The 24,459-nt window shown below is 41.5% G+C and overlaps 1 pseudogene; it reads left to right on the top strand.

Moving 5' to 3' along the window:
* The first annotated feature begins 8,451 nt into the window (after nt 1-8,451).
* On the top strand, nt 8,452-14,883 carry LOC144368954 (uncharacterized protein C2orf78 pseudogene; annotated as a pseudogene).
* The last annotated feature ends 9,576 nt before the right edge of the window (nt 14,884-24,459 follow it).

Raw genomic sequence — 24,459 nt, 5'->3', positions numbered from 1 at the left:
CTCACACCTTCCCCATACTCAGAGTAAAGAAACCCAATGACCAATTCTGGCTAGTACACAAGGTCAGGAAAATCAATGAGGCAAGTGTTCCCACTTATCCTGCAGTAACCAGTCTGGGCCCTTATCTCATCTCCCAGCCTCCACCACACATTTCTCAGTGCTCTACCTGAAAGCTACCTTGTTCACTCTTCCCCTCCATCCTGCCTCATGCTCACTTATGCCTTTACCTGGACTGACCCAGGCACTAATTTGTCTTAGCAGTTCACCTGGGCTGTTCTCTCACAGGGCATACAAAATAGCCCCCACTAAATGGGCCAGGCTCTCCAACAAGACATGCCCACCTTAAATTTATCCCCCAGCCATCTCATACAACATGTAGACGATCTCCTGCTTGGTAGTCCATCCCCCAAATTCTCCAAACATCACCAACACCTTACTTAATGCCCTGGCCTCCTAGAGTACCAGGTCTCTCAATCTAAGACCCTGCTCTGCTCCCCTCAGGTGCAATAGTTAGGTATTCTACTGACCCCCCAACTCCCATACAATACCCTCAGAATGCCTCCAGGCCTTAAAGAACATTCCTCTACCTTCTAATAAAAGAGATAGGCTTTTCCTCTTAGGCCTTTTTCAGTATTTTCACATCTGGATACCCAAATTCTCTCTAATAGCCAAACTCTTTTGTGCAGCCTCAAAAGGAAATCTTTTAGATCTTCTTCCATCTCCCCATTCCTTTTCTCCCACCCTTTCTACTCTCCAGAATTCTCTTCTGGCATCCTTCACTCTTTATTGACCTATCCCTAATAAGCCTTTCTTCCTGTCACTCCACTCTGGCAAAGAAGACAAAGGAGTCCTTGGGACTTCTTTACCCCAAGTCAGGGAAAATCCCCCAACCCATTGCATTCTTATCCAAACAATTAGACTTGGTTTATCAAGGCTGGCCCTAATGCCTCAAGGTTTTAGAGACTGCAGCACTATTGATCCTGGAGGCCAGAAAATTTGGATTATGTCAAACTTTTACTATTCTTACCACACACTCCCTTTCAAAACTTCTCAGTTGTTGCTCATTTCTCTCCATTGCCTCAACCTTCCCCCAACCAGAGTCCAATGACTGCATGCACAACACCTGGATCCCCTAACTACCTAGCAGCAAGACTCCCCATTAAACCCTGCCAATCTTTTCCCCTCCAAAAAAAAAAAAAAAACTGCCCATGTGATTTCTCACTCGTATCCTGAAACCCTCCATTTTTCTAAATATTTATTTCTTATTCATAGATGGACACAATATCTCTATTTCATTTATTTATTTTTATTTGATGCTGAGGATCCAACCCAGGGCCCTGCCCTTGTGACCTGAGCACTCTACCTCTGAGCCACAATCCCAGCCCCACCCTTGATTTCTTAAAGAACCCCTTTTTACATGTAACTCATCAGCCACTCCCTGACTCCCCAGACTGGTTCATAATTGGAAGCTCCCACAAAGAGTCGCTGTTGAATATGGAAAAGGACAAACTGCAAAATAATGTGCCCTGGCAAGAGGGGGTAAAGTAGAAAGCAGCATGTTGATGGCATTGATCATTTCCTACTGCATTCTTTCCCAGTGACAGGAAAACCCCTAGAAAGGAAGCCAGAGCATTGATCCTTTCCCAAATAAATCTTTTCCCAGGAACACTACAATGGGACTCTGCAGGGAAAGAGTTAAACACTGAATGCTGACCACAGACCCTCCATTCTTCTCCAAGTAAAAACATTGTACAGTAAAAACAAATTTTGAAATTCTCCCAAACCTGTTTCCCCAGTACTCATTATTAAGTCACCTCTCTGTAACCTATATAAGCATTGATTCCCCATTGGGCCCATGGCTCATTTTCCACCAGAGAAGAAGGTTCACAAGAGGCAGCACTCTGTTCCTGCATAAAAACTGTGCTGATCCATGAAGTTTGTACCCAGCCTGGTCCTTTTCTGCTAACAGTCCCCATACTTTGCAGGCCATGCTGTACTTCAAGGAAAGAATACAGCAGATTCTTCTTTTGTCCTCACCCATTTAATTGAGGCTGCTCCCCACCCCTCAGGCACCACATCTCAACAGGCTGAACTTGCTGCTCTCACTGGAGATTTGATTAAAAAAAATCATTCAATATTTTTACTGATTCCAAATATATTTATAACGTCATTCATTCTACCATCCTAATCTGCAGGGAAAGAGGTTTTCTTCCTAAGTAACGAATTCTTAATGCTAATTACATAAGACATCTGCTTGAAGCTGCTCCTTTATTCTACAGGATGGCAGCGTTGCACTGTACAGGACATCAGACTGGCAAGGGATATATTTCCTTAGAAAATAATACAGGGGACTGGCTAGAGAAGCAGGCTGCTCTCTCTCACCACCACGCTCATCTTCACAAGCCTCTATGTCCACAAATCTCCAGTTTCTCCCTGATGAAACTAACGTCCTATTATCTTACCCTGATATGCGCTCCCTCCAATGATGCCTGAAGAATTCACTAAACCTGTCCTCTTCAGATTCACAGAATCTCAAAAAAGGCCCTTTTCAGGTGATTCTGACCACACCCACCACAGCTAAAATACAAGGCCACCCATCCCAGATACATTTAAGCAATTTCAAATCTGTTCCTGCTAATGCCACTAATCATTCTGTTCTCACAGGCCTCACTGGACTACACATGACTTACCTCCCAGCCATTCTTGAGGAAACCGCTGAACCTCATTCCTAGAACTCTTAGGGTTTCTGTCTCAGATAGCCTTCTACCTTTTTAAAATATTTTTTTTTAGTTATACTGGGCACAATACCTGTATTTTATTTGTTTATTTATATGGGGTGCTGAGGATGGAACCTAGTGCCTCACATGTGGACCCACAACCCCAGCCTCTACTTCCTTTTCTTAATAGCACACAAGAGGGAAATTAAATTCATCATACTTACTCCCCCTTCATCTTTCAACTCTTCAAACATTAGAACAGGAGAATGTTCCTGCCTTCAAGGAACATTCATTGTCCTGACCCCCACCCAAATTTATTTCCTCTCTTTGTGTTCTCCACATATCATCTTTAACTTCATAAACTGCCACACCAGACCAGAAACAGCAGAGACAAGAAGTGCCTGATGTATTCAGTGAGAATCCTCTCTCTACAGGCAAAAATGTTAATGTCTTGAGCCTGGAAGACAAACCCCAGGCCATGGGGATAGGTTAAGAGAGATAACTGGGGGCAATTGAGGAAAAACAGGTCAATCCATTATCCCTATTAGCATGTTCCTCATACTGGTCTTCATAATATGCACAACTGCCAGCATGGCTAGAAACACAGAGGCTTATAGGGCCCACATTCTACAGCCTGTCACTGCTCACCCAGTAACATGGTTGGATCTTCCCCCTTCAATCTATCTTAATTCCAAGGCCTTCTTGCCTGGTCATTTCTTGACTACCAGGTCTTCCCAACAATCTTTGTTCAATTATTCAGGACTGTCCTCCTGACCCCCTCTTTGTGTTTCTCTCAGATACTCATATTGTTACCACACTGAGCCTCGAAACTCGGCTTACATATATCCCAAAATAACAGGATCAAGAGGCCAGGCTGATTTTCCTCACTGGCAGAGGCTCACCTGCAGGCCAGGGAGTTAATGTTAATTTCTCATTAAGCAGACCCATATGCTCTTACCATTGGCACAGAAATCATTCACCAAAAGTTTTACAATGGTCTGAAGGTGATAACCCTATCATCGAATCTTTCTGTTGTAGGAAAACAAGTTATAGATTGGGGTTCTCCTGGGGAACTGACTGATGCTGAATCTAGAGCTTTGGGATGAAAATTACCTTATAGAGACAATTTAGAACATCTGGTTGATAGAGCTGTTTTCCATTCCAACATCACTAGATACTGGTCTAAGGGAGAATTATCAGCTGCCATGAGAATGGATTTTCTGCTAATTCAGGACACAATATGGAAAATAGGTCTGACTGAGGAGACTTTGGGGATCTGGAAGGGTAATTCTCAATATAATAAATTGAAAAATGTTATCTATCGTAACATTTCCTTTCATAAGAAATTGTACCTTCACAGTATGTGTATTAAATCCCTATGTTTTAGGGTCCAGACCCATTCAAATATCCATTCAAATTTTGTGATGCCTCACAAAAATCTATATTATGTTAAATGTGTAAAGTGTGTGCTACAACAACATTTGAACTCTATGGCAAAGTTCAGCACCAACTATAATGACTCTCAAAAGGCTCCTTGTAAAATTAAAAGTACCAGGCAGGAGGCCCCTTAAGTACCATCCACCTAGGAACTACTGAGGCACCTGAAACACCACGCTAAATGGCTCATCTGGTGGCTGAGAGCTGGGACTGTTGGTTTGACTGTAGCGGAGACATTGCATCAGCAGGTCCATTACCTTCAACAATTCCATAAGAAGGTTACCGAGACCTGGCAAACTCAAGAACATATGGATCCAGATAATTCAAACAAAATGCAACAACTAAAAGATTCTATTATTTGACTAGGAGAATAAGTACAACATTTACAATGGGCTCAGTAACTTCAGGGTCATTGTAATATCACCCAATTTTGTGTCACTAGAGATCCATATGATGACACTGAGACACAATGGCAAAATGTATGTAATCACCTAATGGACTTGATCTTTTTCATATCAATACTTGTTTAAATTAAAATTACAATCTCAGGTTCTGCCATAGAAAATGCAAAAACATCCACTTTTGATAAGAAAGTTGGGCCAGTTTAGCTAAGGGGATTTCTTCCCTCAACTCTTTGAAATACTTTTCTACACATATACCTGGGCTACTAGCTGTAACTATACAGTTCATTTCTATTCTAGTTATGCACAGTCTTTCAAGCAGGTTGGAAATGATTAAACCATCAGGAAAATATGGTTCCAACATTAATCATGCTTGCAATGCTCCAAAGGACCCGAACTCCTCAGATCATGGAAAGTGCACCCTGAGTTTGAATGGGATGCAATGGCCTTGATTAAGAGAAATAGGCTCCCCGATGATAGGACCTGCTAAAATTGTTTTCCTACAACTAACAAATCTGTTAATCTTCACCTTTAATATAATAGCCTTTCTTCTCCCTATTCTTAATTGTGTACAAAAAACATTTTCTTAATGAGGTGACCTGTCTGCCTCAAGCCCTCTCCAGAATACAGTCCAAATTTCTGAAACCACAAAAGGAGGACTGTGCCTGAGCCCCAAGTCTACTGCCACATATACTCTTCTAAAGCCTCAACCTCAAGAGAACCCATGTTCTTTTCCAGAACTCTGAGAGATGGGGTCCTCCTACTTCACCATTTCTCCCCAAGAAGCAACCAGATCCAAAATCATTGCCACTATTCATTATGACTTTTCAGAGTCTGGAATAAAAGATAGGCAAATGACAACCCAAAAACAGTGTGGCCTAGGAAGAGGGAGGGAGGGAAAAGCAGAACATTGATAACATTGATCCTTTCCCAATACTTTTTTTCCCAGTGACATAAAAATCCCTGGGAAGGAAGCAAACATCACTCAGTGACAAGACATCCCTGGAAAAGGGCAAGAATTGGTCCTTTCCCAATATATCCATTCTCAGGGATGGGACAATGCACCCTCCATTTTTGCCCTATGAAAACACTGCCAATAAAAACAAATTTCTAGTTTTTGCAACCTTTTTCCTGAATGCCCACGTCCCGTTAAAGTCTTCAATGGGTAAGTTACCTCCCAGTGTGTAACCTATATAAACTCAGACCAGCAGCCATTTCTGTCCAGAAAGTCTGCCCATCTGATGCCTGACTCCATAGGTGAATAAAGGCTTTGCTGAATTCATCAGGTCTGCATCCATCATCTCCATCTCCTTAACCTATAGTAGCTGGAAATACCCTTGATTTCTAAGAGAACATAAGAAATGATCTGGCTTACACATACTCACTGTATGTTCTTAGTCTCACATTACATGCCAGTATTATAGAAGTAAGCTATCTGAGGTATGCAACTGAGATAAAAATAAAAATATATATACCCTGAAAAAGTTGACATACTCTGAGCCATATCTTTATACGACCAAACATTTCACAATCCCTCTTGGCTAAAAATTATCCCACACACAACCAGCAAAAAAATAAAATTATATTCCATAATTAGCAGTGTAAGAGATGGGAAAAATAGGCCTGTAAATGCAATATTTACCTTTATTTATGAGCAATTTTTTCTATATATGCGCTTGACTTCCTGTGGATTCTTGACATTGTGAATCACACTATCTACTCACTGTCTCTAAGGAAGTCCAAAAATTAAATACAGGTCCATTGACAACTAACAGAATATTTTTTAAAAAAACAACTTAACACATTTCTGGGTGGGGTGACACATGCCTATAATCCCAGCAGCTTGGGAGACTGAGGCAGGAAGATTGCAAATTCAAAGCACACATCAGCAATGGCAAGGTGCTAAGCAACTCAGTGAGACCATGTCTCTAATAAAACATAAAATAGGGATGGTGATGTGGCTCAGTGGTAGAGTTCAATCCCTGGTAAACCCCCACCACCACCACACACACACACACACAAAAAGGTTACCACCAAGGAAAATGATTAAATCCCATAGTTGTACTCCCCCAAACCAGCTCAGTACTCATATATATATTATTACCAATTCAGTCCTGACTGACTTTATCGCATTACAAGAGAAAGTGGTGAAACTAACACTCTCCAGGGGATCAAAGGCAAAAGCAATTTAGATGAAGTTGGGCTGAACAGACACACCTCTTCCTTGGGTGCACAGCATAACCACAATGCTTTTTCCACAAGCCTCTCTTTGAATGTCTACACAAATCCATCAGGCCCTAAGCAACATAGTGAGACCCTGTCTCTAAAGAAAAATAAAAAGGGCTGGGGATGTGAGGTAATGGGAAAGTGTCCCTGGTTTAAATTCCAAGGACCCGTCCCCCCAGCAAAAAATAATAATAATAATAATAAAATAAAAAAATTAATTGCCTCTTTGATTAAGACAAAATGAGACCTCAATGAGTTAACTTGTTTCTAACAAAAAGTTAAAATTTAAAAGTCCATGTTAACCTCTCTTTTCTTTGTTATCCATACTTTGTTATGTTCTCTTAATGTTCTAACTTTTCTCCTGGCCTTCCACCCAAACATGCAAGACAAAGAATGTGAGAAGCCCAAGATTCTATAGTGGCTGTTTGCATGGGGGAGGAAGTCACAGTAACTGCCACACTGGATCCTCTTACATAAGAAGAAAGAAAGGATCCTCAGTGCCTCTCACATATGAAAGAGGCTGATGGCAGAAAGTCCACATGACCAAGGAGCTGTCCTCAAGAAATTATAAGTTAAAGGAGCACAACAAAAATCCAGAGAGGGAAATTTTACAGTCAACTAAGTCTTCCACCTCTCTAGAGTTTCTGCTATTGCTCAGAGTTCATTTTTCAAAGAATCAACTCACAGAAAAAAAGACCCCTGCTTCTGCTAGTTAAGATAAAGTAATATCAATGTGTACAAGAATGCAGACTCAAGGCTTGTCCATGAAAAAATGTCTACAATGAAGAGGGATGGGGGAAGGAGAGCAGAAGAGAGTTACCAGTCTAAACTGGCCCAGCCCAGGCCAAAGAAAGCAGGGATCAATCAAGGAGAAACTAAAGAGAATCTTGGGCCACATCATTCCCCAGAAAATGCACTCAAGGAACTTCCCCCTAGGGCTGGGATTGTGGCTCAGTGGTAGAATGTTCGCCTAGCACGCATGAGGCACTGGGCTTGACCCATTAATAAAATCAAAGTATTGGGTCCATCTACAACTAGGGGGGAAAAAAACAACTTTTTAACCCCTTTCTGAATCCTTGAATACTGCAGGAACTTCACTAATCAAATCAACTTCTGTGGTTCCACAACCACTATACTTGCTCAAACTAGATGTCTTCCATCTCCAGGGATATTAACGGCATATGTTAATAGAGTAACGTATCACTATTACCTCTTATACTGTGAAGCATAATTTATAACATATTCATAATATTTTAATGAACATTTAAGAGGAACACAGAGATGATATCCCTAACACAAGAGCCTGGGGGAGGGGAGCCATGGGGTCAGCCCATTATGTCCCTCCTGCAGGGCTCACCTACCAGAACTGAGCCATTGAGTTTCTATTATAACTTTCCTGTCACTTTCTCCACCCAATCAACTCTCTTGTCATTTCCCCCACCCAATCCCACCTTCTCCTTCGGAGTCTGACCACTCTATTGGCTACTTCATACCTTTAAACGGCCAGGTTTGTGACATCATTCTCCCACCAAACCTACTGCCACCTGCTAGAATCTTAGGCTTGCCATGTAGTTGTAAACAAATTTGAATCATCGCAAGTGACCAGTGACCAGTAACCAGTCATTAGAGTGGCCAGTAAACAGTGACCAGTGAACCCCATACTGGGAAACATGCATTCTCTAGCCTCAGCCACCCACACATCCTCTGGGGTGATCTCCTCATCCTTTGTATCTACAATTGATGTGACCTCTTCTCTGACCATGTCTGGTGAGTAAAGAAACTTTTTAAAGTTTTTCATTAGACTTTGACCTGCCTCAATTTACTAATGGAGTCAAAAGGGCTTAGAATAATAGGGGAAAGGATGGAACTAGAAATCTGGACACCTAATTTCATTTGGAATTTGACATGTACTAGGTATAGAACTGGACTATCTGACTCTCTCACAAAATCTGTTTCCTGATTTGCTACATGAGGATAACAGATTGCCCATGTTCTGGTCCCTTACTTTTCTTGCATCTTGAGGGGCATGTTTATAGAGAATGAAATCAGATTTCATGGTTGTATTGTTTCAACTGAAAGAGACAAAACCTAGGCAGGGTGGAAACCAAGAGGTTTCCTCTGTAACAGTTTCCCTTCACCAAGATTTCCACTTCAGTATTTCAAATTTAGTGCTGTTCATAAAAGGGACATTCACATATTTGGGAGTTTTCTGTTTCACCTAGGTGAAAAAAGAAATAGGGAGAGAGGAGCACGAGGACAGGGCTGGAAGGAGGCAGATGTTCTTGGGAAAGCAAGTTTGTGACTGTTTAAGCACACGGCAACAGGAACTCGGTGGAGGAAGAAAATATAAAAATAAAGGAGAAGAAAATGTTAGAATTATAGAGATGAAGAGAATGATGTTCTCGATGAAAAAGAGGTTGGTTAAGATGGATGTGGAAGAAAAGCAAAGATCTTATTTAAACCAACAGACAGCATAGAGTGAATCGTCCCAGAGGCTGGTTTAGAGAATGTTTAGCTTAACAGAACAGCAAGGAAACTAAGACTTCAACTAGGGTATCACTGGGGTAAGCAGGTTATCCGAAAAGTCACACTTGGCTGTTACACTTTTTCTATGACCTCTTTCAACACAGATGATGTTGACAGTTTGAACATGAACATGTTAGAAGTATGTTTTAGAAATGATTCTTCCTCCAAACATGCCAAGCAAAGTGGTTCTAGACAGAGATGGGGAAATGGCATTTTCCATGTCCTATTTTGTTCTGATTTTTAAACTACAGGGATATCTAAAAAATGTTTTGTCCAAACCTGCATCAGAAGGACACATTCCTTTCTGTGATATAAGCTGTCAAGGTGAAGCTGTTTTCCATCTTTACAACGTTTTCTTTTCCTAAAAAGACAATATAGAAATAGTCATTGATGATTTCTAAATTTAAGAACCAAAAGAAAGAACTATATAAGAATAAAAATTCAAGCTCCCATCTCTAATTCCGAGTTTATTTAAATAATTATGTGAAGACTTTTTGTTTTGTCTACATTTCAAATAATTGTTTGGGGCTGGGGTGTATTAATATAAAAGGGAGAAGAAAATGTCAGAAGAAAAGACAAAAATTGTTTTAAATTTGTTATTTTATTATACAGTGATGGTTTTCTCAGATTTTAGAAACAAGACTTTTCTCTAAATGTGATAATAAACTAGGCTTCTATGATTTTGTTAAAGCATTTTTTCTGTTTTTTTAATAACCAAAAGGATTATCAGAAAATGTATTTATATCAATTGAAATATCTACCTAGTGGAATTAATGCCTTTTATTTGGTGTTGGTAATCCCTAGAGGAAGAGAAACAAGAACAATAATGACTTTACACTTATTGTTTTTTTCTCTAGTATGTACAAAATTTCTTTCGTCCTTCCTTTTTTCCTCATTCCCTTCTTCTTTCCCTCACTCCCTCCATTTCTCTCTCCTTCCCTCCCTGCCTTGGTCCTTATGCCTCCCTTCCTTCCTCTCATTCATTCTTTCTTTCTTCTTTTCTTCTCTTCTCTCCAGTTCTGAGGATTGAACACAGGGTCTCATGCATGCTAGGCAAGCATGCTACACAAGCTATATCTCCAGGATATTTTATTTGTTTTCTCAGATAGGATCTTCCTGAATTGCCCACAGTGGCTATCAATTCCTGGTTTCCTGCAATCCCACTGCCTCAGGCTCCCGAGTGCTGGGACCAGAGGCCCAGCACAGCATGCCCAGATTCATCCAGGGTTTTAGCTTTAGTTTTCCCTTCTCCACGTGGCTACCCATCTGTTCTTTACTTTACTTCAATTTCTGTTCACTTTACTTCAAATTTGTGTTCACTTTACTTACAATTACACACATTTTTAGTATAGTTTCTCTGTCTATATGTACTGCTTGAGAATGCATTCAAACTCACCTTCAATTATGAGCTTTGTTTTGATTAACAATATTCACTAAAATCAAAGAGAAACATTCACTTTCATAATATTGTATGCATGATAACAGAAGTCATTTCTTAGCAAATTTGATATACATTCACTTTTGCTCATATCGATATGTTCATTATTATGTAGTCATTCCTTTTAGTTCTGAGCTGTTTTTGACTTTTGCTTCTATCTTTCCAGAACATACTGTAACTCCCTCCAAAGGAAACTTTTTGTAATATCTATTTATCAGTTGTAGTTCAAGACAATACTTTTATTTTATTTATTTTTACGTGGTGCTGAGGATTGAACCCAGGGCCTCACATGTGCTAACCCTAACGTTAGCCCCCTAATGCTGAGCCATAACCTCAGCCCTCACATGAATCTTATGTAATATGACGCTTTTATTTATGGATGAATTATCACTATTGTTATTGTTATAACCACACTAAAGATGAGTAACCTGAAGCTCAGAAACTTTCAATTTCTTTCAAGAAGCATTCCTTGAGAAACTGAATTTCAGGTAGTCATTTTCATGTAGGATCAGCAGTTAGGCTGAAAGAGGGCAAAGATTGACGCTTAAATTATCATTTGGATGGTAAACCTGAACTCTAGGAAATATCACGTGACCTGGAAAAACAAAAGGAGATACTAAAGATCACTGTGGTGATAGCAGTACGATTTTCTATGAACAGGGGAAAACAAATTTCTCAATCTCCAGATTTCTGCTCTTTGCAACAAGAGTCCTGGCCAGGGAGAAACTTTCCATAATCTGTTGCTGATTTTGAACAAGTCAATCTCACTTCCCTGACCCTTGGTGTACTCATTTGCTAACTGGTAAGGTTGGGGTTTCCTCTGAGTTTGAAAATGCTTCAGTTCTAGGGCAAATTCATGAGTCAATACTAGGGCAGGCTCAAAGGAAAGGTAGGACAGGTAGAAGGATGCTTTTAGAGAACAAAGTGTGAAGCAGACCACTTGGGACTTCTGTGCCCAATTTGAGAGAAAAGGCAGGGAATCAGAAGAGTGCTTGCAGCCATCCTAAATGGAGTGACTTGGGGTCTCTCAATGATTATTGGAATGAGGGCCTTCCTGATTACTACAACATTAAGATGATATTGTTCCTCAAATATTGTAAGAATCTGCCTGTCTCATCAATATTTTCACCACCCTCTTCTTCCTACAGAACTTTTCCAAAATTCTTCTTTACATGGAAATGCTGATTCTCTGCAGCTGTCTCTTCCTGTGGTGACCAATGCAGCTTCCCTGACAGGAAGTGTCTGCAACTTCTCCAGAGCCTCTGCTCCAGCTGCCACTTCAGCATGGTTACTGCCCTCAACCTGTGGCACCTCCTTCCAGCCACTCATGGGCAGTGCCTACCTTTATCAACATGCTAGCACAGCCATGGTGTCTGGAGTTACTGGCCAGCACCAGACTCCCATGGCACCTGCCCCCTATCCAAGTATTTCTGAGTGGTATATCCCAGGAAGTGCTGAAAAGAGCTCATCCTCACTCAGGGACTTTAATATGACTGTCACTGACCAGAATACAGCAGATTCTTCCCTATCTATGACATTCCAGTATGACAAAACTTCCAAAGCCAATGTCATGATCCCTGGGTATCCACTACTATCTGGTAGGCTCGTCCAGGTGACACTACCTCAGATTCCAAATCAAGGACATTGCCTCTCACTACCCCACCAAGAAGGAAGCCAGGTCTACTACTATGATCAAAACTCTCTGGGGACTCTGCTCTCTGGAGAACATGACCCCTGCCTGCAATCCTATGGCTCTGTGCCATATGCAGGAAGTAGTGCCACTGCCCCTCAACCAGAAATGGTGACAGTGCTGAAGGAAGTTCAGCCCACAAATGTCCTACCATCAGTCCCTACACCTGTGACCTACTACTCTGTGTCCACTCAAAGCATAGAAAAAACACATTTTCAAGGTGAGTACAAACAGCAAAAAGGGGAAGGAATGAGATTACCATTCGAAAGGAGGGTCCAGTTTTCAGCTGGTAACTGTGGGTCCACACATCCCTAGAATTCAAGTGCTGAGATTTTAACCACAATCTTGTTCAGCAGTCCCCATTTTCAGACTCTGTAAGACAAGCATGCAGCACAGCGTAATGGCCACCCATGCATTTAAGAGACCTCTAGGAGCACACGGAAGGAAGCGGCTGTTCACTATTTTTGCACTCAGTCCAGCTACACAACCACACTATAAATACATTTCCCTAATTTTACTTTGGTTTAGAAAAATACATCAACACATATCAGGGTGTGACAGTTTAATTGTCCCTTAATTGACTGCAGGATTTAACCTCTGTATGTAGAGATGCTGTCCAAAGCAGGAGTCCAAAACCCCCGACCATTCACATTGATCTCATGAGCATCAGCTCCACCCTCTCCTAGGTCATGGTGTTAAGTGTTCTTACATTCTGGGGAGAGTGGAGAGAATTGAGAGGCCCCTATATGAGAGCGAGAGACTTCATGAAAGAGTTTTTCTGGGTTTCCCACAGAGGAGACAAGTGCTCTACCGGAAACCCATGCTGCCATGGTGATGAACCAGCCCAAAAGTAACACTTCAAGGGATCACCTGTAACTAATATGCAACTCTTAACAGATATCTGTCAGTGGTCCTTAAAAAGAGCTAATAGAAATGCTTTCTCCACAGTTGGTGGTTCCCCTGAAAGGTGTGGAGCTGGGAAGGGGGAGCATCCTACTTACCATCGTCCTTGATTCCTTTGCAGGGATGGAAACTTCCCTAGGGATGGAGGCTTCCTTGGGATTGCAACCTCCAAGTCAGACATTTTGTCTGCCACAGCCTCCAGAATTCTCATACATCTGCAATAACAGAAAAAGCCAGGGGCAGGAAATCACAAGTGCCTTAATGGGTCCTAGTGATCCAGTGAGGAACAGAAAACATAAAGCCTCAGAGTCTCCTCATGGAACTCCTCAGGCCAAAATGCAGCTAAGGGACCTAGAGTGTGCATTAGGAGGAGAAGTTGCTCACAGGGATGCAGACAGCAATAGGGCCAATGTGCACACGGCCAAGCACTGTAAGAGCAAAGCTCAGAAAGCTGCATCCAGCAGGAACAGCAAGGCTAAGGGCCATAAGCAAGAAAAGACCAAGAGACCCAGAGCAAACGACTCCAAGAAAGCCGAGGAGAGGAAGCAGCCAGGCAACAAAGTCGAGGCAGAAGACAAGCCAACGGTGCCCAAACTAAAGCGGAAGAGGAACCAACCTGAGCTTTGCCAAGAGTCCTTTAAAAAGCCTCAGAGCTGTCTCGGCATGCACATGTTGGAGTCGGTGCAGGTTTTCCACGCACTGGGGAAGAAGAATGATAAGAAAACTGGGCTCTCTTCCTCCCGGGCCCTGGGAAACTCAGGCAGTACCCAAGACAACCGTACATGCCCAGCTATGAAACCATGGCTGGTGGTTAAGGGTCCTGAGAAATCACAAGTCAAAGCCCAAAATCCAGATATCGGTGCTGAAGGAGAGGGTCCTGCTCCATCCATTGATGAGCCTCCACCACCTGGGAAGGTAAAATTGGTACCTTTGCCTTTTCTGACCCAGGAGAAACCTCCACCTCGACCAGCAATCAATAGGAGGCCACAGTCTCTGGCCTCACGGAGACCCACTGGGTCTTACCCTGCCCAGCCTGGCCCTGCTAGCTCAGCTCAACCCATGGCAGTCAACACATCCCAACCAGCTACTGCCAACCCATCTTGGATGCGTCCTGCCAAGCCAGCTCACCCCGTTTTGACTCATGCCATTCAGTCAGGTGTGAGTGCTTCTACCCAGCCTAGTGCCCCTCGGTCTGCTGCTTCTGGGCCTGCACCCTACAAAACATCATCTTGTACTTCTCTTCATTGGCAACCCGTTCCCAGGGTTGGGACCCAGCCCCAGTCACAACCACCCAAGCCTCAAAACCAATATCTCCTCCAAGACTTTGCCTTACAACCAATTCCATGGAGGAAACCTAATGTTCCTGGGCAAGTAGTATCAACTCCCATCACCAGACACCAGAGGCCAGAGCGGGAAGCCATGAAGAAGAAGGCTCAACAAGAGCGTGAGAATGCTGCCAAGTACACTGCTTTGGGGAGAGTGCAGGGTTTCCTTGAGAGGGAAAGAGAGATGGAGTTTTCTCGCTACTATGGCTACATAATGTAAGAGCTGCTAAGATCAGTGGTGCCACTTAGGGACCAAATAGTTTTCCACATGTATATAGATAGAGTGATACACATTTATTCTCAGATGCTTTCAACGTTTAATAAACTTATACAAATAAATGTAATATAATTCACTAATACATAATAAAGAGGCCTTCTGGTACCATTGTTAGAAAATAAAGAGGCCTTTGGGTCCTACATGGGTTCCAAATACTCTTCTCATATACACATAGATAGATAGATGAAAATTTTTTCAGAGTTGAAAAGGTAATATAGTTTAATAAAGAAATGCTATAGTATTGATAAGAGGGTAAGTAATAAAGAGGCTTTATATTGCCATTTGAATACCAAATAGTTTTCCACATATATATACAGAGAGGTACATAGATACAAAAGTGTTCACTTATACATGTTTAAGACTTAGTATACTTGAATAAAGAAATGTAATAGTATTCTTTGAGAGATAAGTAATAAAGATGCTTTCTGGTACTGCTTGGGCATCACATAGTTTTCCACATGTGTAGATACAAATTTTATAAATATGTAGATACAAAGATACAAATGAATTCATTCTAATATATTTTTAAAGTTTAGTCAAATTGAATAAAGAAACTCCATAGAATTGGTTAATAGATAACAAAGAGGCCTTGTGTTAGCACTTGGCTATCAAACATTTGTCCTCATAGACATATGAATATGTACTCATTCCAATATACTTTTCAAACTTAATAAAACTGAATAAAGAAATGTAATGGAATTGATTAATAGATAATAAACAGGAATTTTCAGTTTGAATGGCTGTTAAGTGTGGTCTATTTTGGTAGTGGTGGGGATCACAGCCTGCATGAGAAGAAAGGAACTCAAATTTGGCCAGGATAATAGAAGTAAAGGCTAGGAATGGGGGAAAGAGGAAGGCATGTATTCCAGCACTAGGAAGGCAAAAAGAAGAGAGATGTATGGGTTTACTGGAAGAATCAGGAATTGGCAAAATGGTTGACCAGTAACACAATGTTTGAAACTAGGGATAAAATGATAAAATGTCAAGCAATTTGAAAATGATAGGAGATGGGTTCAGGTTGACCAGAAGAAATGCAAAAATCCAATAAAAACTTCTCATGGAGAATGGCCTAGTTTTTGGTCTACCTGAAAGGCATTTTACAAAAGAAGATTCAGGGCACATCTCCACCAGGTTTGGGTCACTTAAGATCCTAGCTGGGAAAGGTGAATACAAAACACGGGAAATCTACCAGCGGTGGTAGAGGGTTCACAGTTACCCTGAGGGAAGGTGATAACCTGGGACTTGGCCAAGTGAACTCAGCAGCGTGGGGCCCACCCAGAACATGGCCTGGAATAAATCACCATTGACTCAACACCCATGCACCAGGGCAGCAGAGAGGCACTACTTGAATAAACCTTCACACACAAGGCCAGTATCACTCTGACAATTTACTAATGGTTGAGAAGCAAGGCCTCAATCTGAGGCTTGTGTCCTCAAGTCCTCAGTGTTGGCAACGGCCCCCTGCAGGCAGCCAACCTGGTTTTCAGAGCACAGCATAGAGATGTTGGGGTAGAGGGTGAAGGAGAGAGATCACACTTGAAAGGGGGTTAAATACTGAACTGAGAAGCCTGTCAGGTCCTCTTCCATTGATTCTGGTAAGCGCTGTCTTCAGCGACCATTGCCATGAACGGAAGCCCACAAGAAAAACATCACTCCTTGGCTTCCATCTCGACCCAATGCAAGCACAGTGTGCATGCACAAAGAGAAACCTGCCAACAGCTGCAGGATCCAGCAGCCCCAACAACTTTCACCCATTCCCTCAAAATTGCCAGTCACCATCTTCACCACTCTTCCCACAGGAGTCATCACCTTTTCCCTCATTTTGGAAACTTCCAGAGATATTTAACCCCAAAATGTATGTATCACAATTTGTTAAATTATCTGACCCACAGATTTGAAATGTAACCTCTATGACATATTAAATTCCTATGTGTATTTGCATTCTCCTTTGTAGGATTTGCCTGGCTTTCTTGCTTTTCCTATTTACCAGGTCTCTGGAATATTTTTCATCATGTGTTTCATTTTTTTTTAATTCAGTATTCTTTCTGAGAGTATCTATTACGTTCATTCATGTTTTCCCTTTTAGATTAGTCTTCTTTTGATTTCTACCATCTCCTCTAATGTCCATTTATGTTGTTCCTTTTTATTATGAAACATAAAACTCAACATTTAGACCATTTTTATGTGGATAACTCTATAGCATTAAGTAGATGCACGATGTTGTTCGAGCATTATCCACTATCCAAATCCAAAACTTCTCACCATCCCAAACAGAAAGCTATATACATGATATAATTTTCCATTCCCCTCTCAGATTCTGTCCTATTTTGCATTGCGTGGCCTTCTGTTTTTTAGCTAGTTTTGAAAGAGTGGGCTACCATCTGATGTGCTTGGGGGGTTCTTTTCTGACTTGTTTTCGTCCTCTGAGAGGATGCTATTCTCCTTTTTCTTAGAATACCTGTATTTGGGATTTGGTTTCCTTCTTTTCTTGCTATGCACTTTGATGCAAAATTCATTTTCTTTGTAAAAGTATGGTTGAGGATAGAGTTTCTTATGTGATGGAACTGCAACTTCCACCTCTCCTTCATCCATGTATTCTTCTTCCCTCCAGTTCTGTCCCTTCTCCATTCTCCCTTTGCTCTCCTCCTTCTCCTCCTCCTCTTCCTTCTTGAAGTATTAAAAACATGTCGACTTATTTTCTAAAATTTTCTGGCTGTTTCCACAGGGAGGTTTATCCTTTGTGTCTATTGTTCCTCCCAGCGATTTCTCCTCTGGATGAGGCCTTTTCTGAAAAGGAGCGTTCTATGTTCATTTTTCAAGACACGTTAGGTTCTGGACAGCATCAGCCCCCTTCCGATATGAATGTGGAACATTTGTACTTACAGCTGCTCCTCAGTTTCCACAGAGAATTGCACCCAGGACCCCTCAAAGACACCAAATTCCATAGAGTTGAAGAGAGACTGCACACATTCAAATTATCTAAATCATCTCTAATTACTTATCATAACTACAATGTAAATGCTATGTAAATAGCTGTTGTACCATATTGATTATAAAACGTATAGTACACATTGTAGGACACCTACTGCACTCACTTTGGGGTTGGCCAGAACCCCTCTCAGTTTCAGCTGCTCTTCTCCTGCTGGCCCACAGTGCTTTGCAGGAATGCCTGCTGGAGCTTTCAAAGCCTCCTGTCTCCCATTTCCTCTGCTGCAAGGGCTGCTGCCAGGCAGGTCTGGTGCCTCCTGCTGGTGGTTTGCCCTATCCTCTTGTTCTGAGGTCCCTAGAAAACACTGTGTTCTCTACTTTTGTGGTAAATGCTACTCCAGGGTTTGGCTTTCTCTCATCTATTTCCATGGCCTCTAGGCCAAAGGTATCTTTTGTTTGGGAGAATCTCTTTGTTTTGGGAGACTCCAATCTGCACTGCTGCCTGCACCTTTCTGAAATCTTGATGGATAACATAATTATCTTAAATTGAGAACATTGCAGGTTTCAGTTCCCTGAAGCAGAGCTTCATTTCCCCCAAACTAGGTAACACACTGAGGCAGACTGTGAGTCCCCTGTAAAGACCATGGCACCTGGTGTCTTTGCTTGCTATGTTGGTGTTTGAGTGAGAAGCAATCTCAAGGTTCATGGGGGAGGGATATCTGGCCACAGGAAGAGGGAGTAGTCTGTAGGACAGGTGGAGAATGGGGACATGGCCTCTAGTCCAAATGTGTCTTTCTTTTCTTTGTATCTTCTTTCTGAACACATTTGAGAATGAGTCTCCTATTTGCTCTCCTTCCCTTGCGGGTGGGGGCGGGGTGTCCGGTCTATACACAGCTTCCTTGTCTTCCTTAGGATCATTTTTCCAGTTGTCCAGGCCAGAAACCTTTGACATTCTTTGACTCCTTTCTCTCTCTCCCAATGACACACTTGCAATTTTAGTAAATTTCATCTGCCCTCTCTTCACATCACATCTAGAACCTACGCACTTCTAACTCCATACCCCCATTTCTGCTCTAACATAATAATCCCTAACCATTTTCTGCCTTTCTCTATCCATCATAGGGGACATTCACATTTTCCATAAAAAGACCAATAGATGGTAAATACATAACTGTTTGTGAGCCAGATTGTCTCTGTCTCCACAGCTCCACTCTGCACTTGTAGCATGAGCGTGGCCATGCAAAATAGGAGATCACATAGACATTAGCTGTGTTTTAATAAAACTTTATTCACAAAAACAGGCTGTACTGCTTCACAGACTCTGGCTCTGCCTGATCCACTGCTATGCTCCCTTTCATTCCCTCCAGTCCAGACCCCCTGAGCCCACTTGATGTTCCAAGCCTAAAAAACACTCCTCACCTCTTTCAAGCCTCTTCTAAATTGTACCTTTCAATGAGGCTTTGTCTGAAACTGCAATCACCTCTCAGGGTTTTTCCCTTCCTTCCATCTGATTCCCTTCACCAGGGACCACATCTCCTGTGGTGTTGGGAACCTTTCAATACACTGTGTAATTTAATTCTATGTTGTCTTTATGATTTAGACTTTCCATAATCCCTTGGCCGTCAATTCCTAAAATGTAAGACCCTTGAGGGCACAAAATTTTCTCATATGTTGTTCATTTCCATGTGTCCCATGTCTTAAACAGTGTCTCAAAAATAAGAGCTGATCAGTACATGTTTGTTGAATGGCATACACCCAAAGGGCTTAAAACCAGCATACTATACTAATGCTGACACATTCATGTTTACAGCAGCTCAATTCATAATAGCTAAATCATGGGACCAACAGAGCCCTTTAACAGATGAATGGATAAAGAAAATGGGGTATCTATATACAATGGAATATTACTCAGTGATAAAGAAGAATGAAATCATGGCATTTGCCAGTCGATGGATGGAACTGGAGACTGTCATGCTAAGAGAAATAAGCCAATCTCCCAAAAGCCAAAGGCTGAATTTTCTGTGATACGCATAGATACTAACACAGAATGTTGGGGGATGGGGGGGTGAAGAGAAGAAGTTCATTGGATTAGAGAAAGAGGAATGAAGGGATGGAAGAAGGTGGGAATAGGAAAGGCACTAGAATGAATTGGACGTAGGTTTTCTGTGTTCATGTGTGAATACATGACCAGTTAACTGCACCACACAAACAACCACAAGAATGGGAAGTTAGGGATACCTGGGTTGGACAGCTGAACATTGGGACCAAGGGCTAAAGGTGAGAGACTGAAAACATGCAGACCACCCAGGCACTGCTTATTTCTCCAGCTCTGACCTGCTGTTGTACCAGGGGTCTAATCAGACCTCTGTCTGTCTCCCTCCTGAGTAGAACACAGGACTCATCTAAACAGCCTTTCTACACCAGCTCCTCTCCAGGTAGCCAGACAGAAGTTCCAGAACAGGACTGTCTCCTGGGACATTGACTCAGCAGACAAGTTCATTGGTGGCAGGGCTGCCACTGTTGGTGTCATGAGATCAGAGACTGGTTTAAAATTGTGTTTAGAGAAATGATGTTTCTCTAAACTCCTCCCCCATATCCAAACAAACACAAAAGAATGGAAAGTTATACTCCATGTATGCCTAATATGTCAAAATACACTCTACTATCATGTATAAACAAAATGATCAATAATTTTTTAAAAAAAAAACTTTTAAAATTAAAAATACAAAAATGTTACAGTGGTTGCTTATTAGCCACTTTATAAAGCCAGCTTGACCACTGGTATGACAGTGACATCTAAATCAGAATCTAAATATGTGTCTGGCCAGGTTCACTTCACCTTGCCAAATTGTTATCTATGGGATCTGCATGGTATGTGGAGGTTAGACCCTCACAGTCACCTTCCCCTCACCTTCCTGTGGCCTCCACCCTCCCCCACTCTCATTTTCTCCTCTCCCTGGGTTGGCATTGATCTCTGTCCCTGGTAGGAACCCATCTCTCAAGCAACAGCTCTTCCCCTATGCCTTTTAAGGCCATCGGCTCTTCTGTTTCATGGTCACCTTCCCTCTTCCTCTTTGTCTTGTGAGGCTCTGAGGGGTCACCCACTCATTCCTGCTTCTTTGACTCCACTCCAATCTGAGTGTGGGAGTATGCTGAGGTATACACCATTAAAGGATGTTCCTCTAAACTCCTCCCCCAAAACCAAAAAAACACAAAAGAATAGAAAGTCGTAGTCCATGTAAGCCTAATATGTCAAAATGCACTCTAATATCATGCATAAACAAAAAGAACAAATAAATTTTAAAAACTTTTAAAAATTATACATACAAAAAAGTTACACTTTTCTGCTTACTACCCATTTTATATAGTAAATGCGTAAACCAAGTAGAAAATGATAAAATCACTGACCTGAAGTACACCAAAGAACCCTAAGATTTCTTATGGCATTTAACTCTTTTAGAAATTCTCAACCTTGAGATGAAACTTTTAACTGAAACAAAGATTTTGAATTACTTAATATAAATTATATAGCGCATAGCTAACTAGACATAAAAAAGGAACACAGTATTCATAAAATAAGACCAATCCATCAAGTACACATTTAATCATTAATTTTAACAGACACACATATTAAAGATCTTTCCACGCATGAGGAAAAACATGTTTTCCCAATCTGTCATTTCCTTGCTGACAGGAGATACCAGTCTTTAAAGAAACTATAGGTCGTGCTCCAAACCACAGATTACTCTTCATCTTATGGTTTTACATGTATGGTTTTACTGCCACCTTTTTCTTGAATGCCCACATTTTGTGGGCTTAATGCCCACCTCTTCAAAGGATAAATCACCTCCCTTCTGAAGGGACAACATCATCAGGTAATCCCAATTCCATGTGAAAAAGAAGATAATTTACCTACAATAATAATGTACAGTTTAAAAATTGCAATGCATTTGTGTATTTACCTATATCTGAACCAGTTCATCCCATCTTTGTCTTCCCAAGTATCTACTTTTCAAATTCTGTCTTTTTATATTCCCAATGGGTTCACAGCAAACATCTTACCAGTGTGAACAATTTTCTTTAATACACATTCCATTTCTCCTTTCTGATAACCTCCATTCCCTAGCAATGTTCCACATAGGCTGCTGGAGTGTTTCAATGCATGCAACCCACCTAAATCCTCCAAAAGATCTCGCTGAATTTTTTAAACATATTTATATTTGAGCCTAAGTGGACACAGTATCTTTATTTTATTTTTGTGTGGTTCTGAGGCTCAAACCCAGTGTCTCATGCATGCTAGTGAGCACTCTACCACTGAGCCACAACCTCAGCCCCCATGCTCAGCTTTTAAAATTATTTGTCCTTCTGATGGCTCTAAGCCAACATCTATGAAATCTATCAAAACAGGATGTGTTCGTTTTCATTGTAGATCCACTGACAGGTATAGATTCCCAAACATGATAGCTAATGAAGGCATCTAACCTTGAGGCTTTATGCTTCTACCAAGGACTGCCTTTTGACGAATGCTTGGTCCCAGGTACATAATGGTTGGTTTAGCTTTGCACATCGTGGTTATCACCATAATTGGCTAGACCATCCATGGAACTGATTTGGGGCACAAGGAGACAACATTGACCTCAGTAATATGTGAGCAACCGGGAATATATGTTGAATATTACTGGGGTCCCAAAACAATCTCGGCATTGAAAAGGGAGCTGTAAGCAAGTCAGAAAATCTCCTGTCTTTCTGGACATCATATTCTAGTGGGCAATGAAAGACAATACACCAACCAAACCATATCAGAGAGAGGTAAGGACTATCAAGAAAACTGAAACAAGACCAACTGATACAGGGTAACTGGGTAGCTCCTTAGAATGGATGGACAGGGAAGTTCTCTCTGAGGAGGTGACATGAATGATAAGATGGTGAAGAGCACTACAAAAGCACCTCATGAGAGTAATCAGCTGGGCAAAGGTCTGGAGTGGAACTGCAGAAGTTCTGAGGGTGTGGCTGGAGAGTAGCAAGGAAGAAGGAAAGTGGGAGATGAGGACAGAGAGGCGACAGTGGATGAATCACTCTGCAATCTAGGTAAAGAGTATGAATCCTAATCCCAAGCCTCATGGGAGGTCATTGGAGGATTTTAGTATTTTCTCCAGATACCTAATACATGGAGAGGAAAATAGAAACAGGAGTAAAAGCTATTTGGAGCAACTAAGAAGTAGTTGACACTAATAAAATGTGACAGTTTTTCGTAGGACCTATGTACCATATGGATGCTTGAGGGTTTACAATCTTTAATCAAACTGAGAAGAGAATATGGAAGGACCTGAGTGATAGATAGTATGGTATGGTGAACCAAGATGAGTCTCAGTCATCCTGATCATTACAAAATGTAGCCATGGGGTTGTCCCCTAGGACAATAATCTCAGTATTAAAACAGATGATTTAGGTCGGGGATGACCTGATGCTATGTTATACCAAGGCTCTTTTGGTTCTTCAGACGACATTTTAGACTAGTTTTAGAGTGTATGATGATGCTGAGACTGCAAGATAGAATTAAGTGGAAGGAATTATGAAAACAAATTGTTATGAAGTCTGGGAACACGAGAGGCAAACAGCAGTTGAACCTGTATATTTCAGTATGTACAAATTATATTGCTCTCAATAGATGATCTTACCACATGCTATAAAGTTGGCTCTGGAATGTCCCATAAACATTTAGCCTCCAGCTTGGCACTAGTGGGAAAGGTGGAACCTTTAACAGGTGGGGCTTAAACCAAGCACAATGTTGTATGTCTATAATCCCAGCTTTCTGAGAGGCTGAGCACAATGATCTCAGGTTCCAGGCTGGTCTGAGCACCTGAGCAAGACCCTGTCTCATAATAAGATTTTAAAACAGGAGCTGGTGAGGGCTCATAATCCCTAGTACTGGAAAAAAGGGTGGGGGGTGCCTAGTAGGATATCTTCTGGTCATTGAAGTTTGAGAGTTTCCAGTATTGAAGGGGACAATAGGGCCCAATACCTCCTCTTCACCATCCTTCTCTCTCTTTTCCATCCAGGTCGTGAGGTAAGGAACTTGTTCCACCATGAAATCCCTTTCATCATGTGCTGCTGCCTTGCCAACTCACTATGGACTGAATCATCCAAAGCGGTGAAACAAAAGAAATCCTTTCTCTTTTATAGGGTGATTATCTAAGGTGTTTGTTACAGTAACGGGAAGCTAACAATACACCACATTCCTCCTGGTTTTACACTTACTGCTTTTGAATGATGTCGATATGACAAACCTCCAAAACAGTGTGGCCTTTGAAGAAGATCAGGGGGAAGAAGGAAGAATACTAATAACATTGATCTGTCCCAATACATCCTTTACTAGTGACAAGACAATCCCTGGGAAGAAAGCAAACATCAAACAATGATAGGACAATCCCTGGAAAGGGCAAGCATTGATCCTTTCCCAATATATCCTTCTCTGTGGCAGTGCAATAGACCCTCCACTATTGCCCTGTAAAAACACTGCTTAGTTAAAAAAAAAAAATTCTAATTTTCCAAACTTTTCCCTGAATGTCCATGTCCTATTACAGTCTTCAA

This window comes from Ictidomys tridecemlineatus, chromosome 12, assembly GCF_052094955.1.
Source record: "Ictidomys tridecemlineatus isolate mIctTri1 chromosome 12, mIctTri1.hap1, whole genome shotgun sequence".
NCBI lineage: Eukaryota > Metazoa > Chordata > Mammalia > Rodentia > Sciuridae > Ictidomys > Ictidomys tridecemlineatus.
This window is presented reverse-complemented; position numbering and strand designations above follow the sequence as displayed.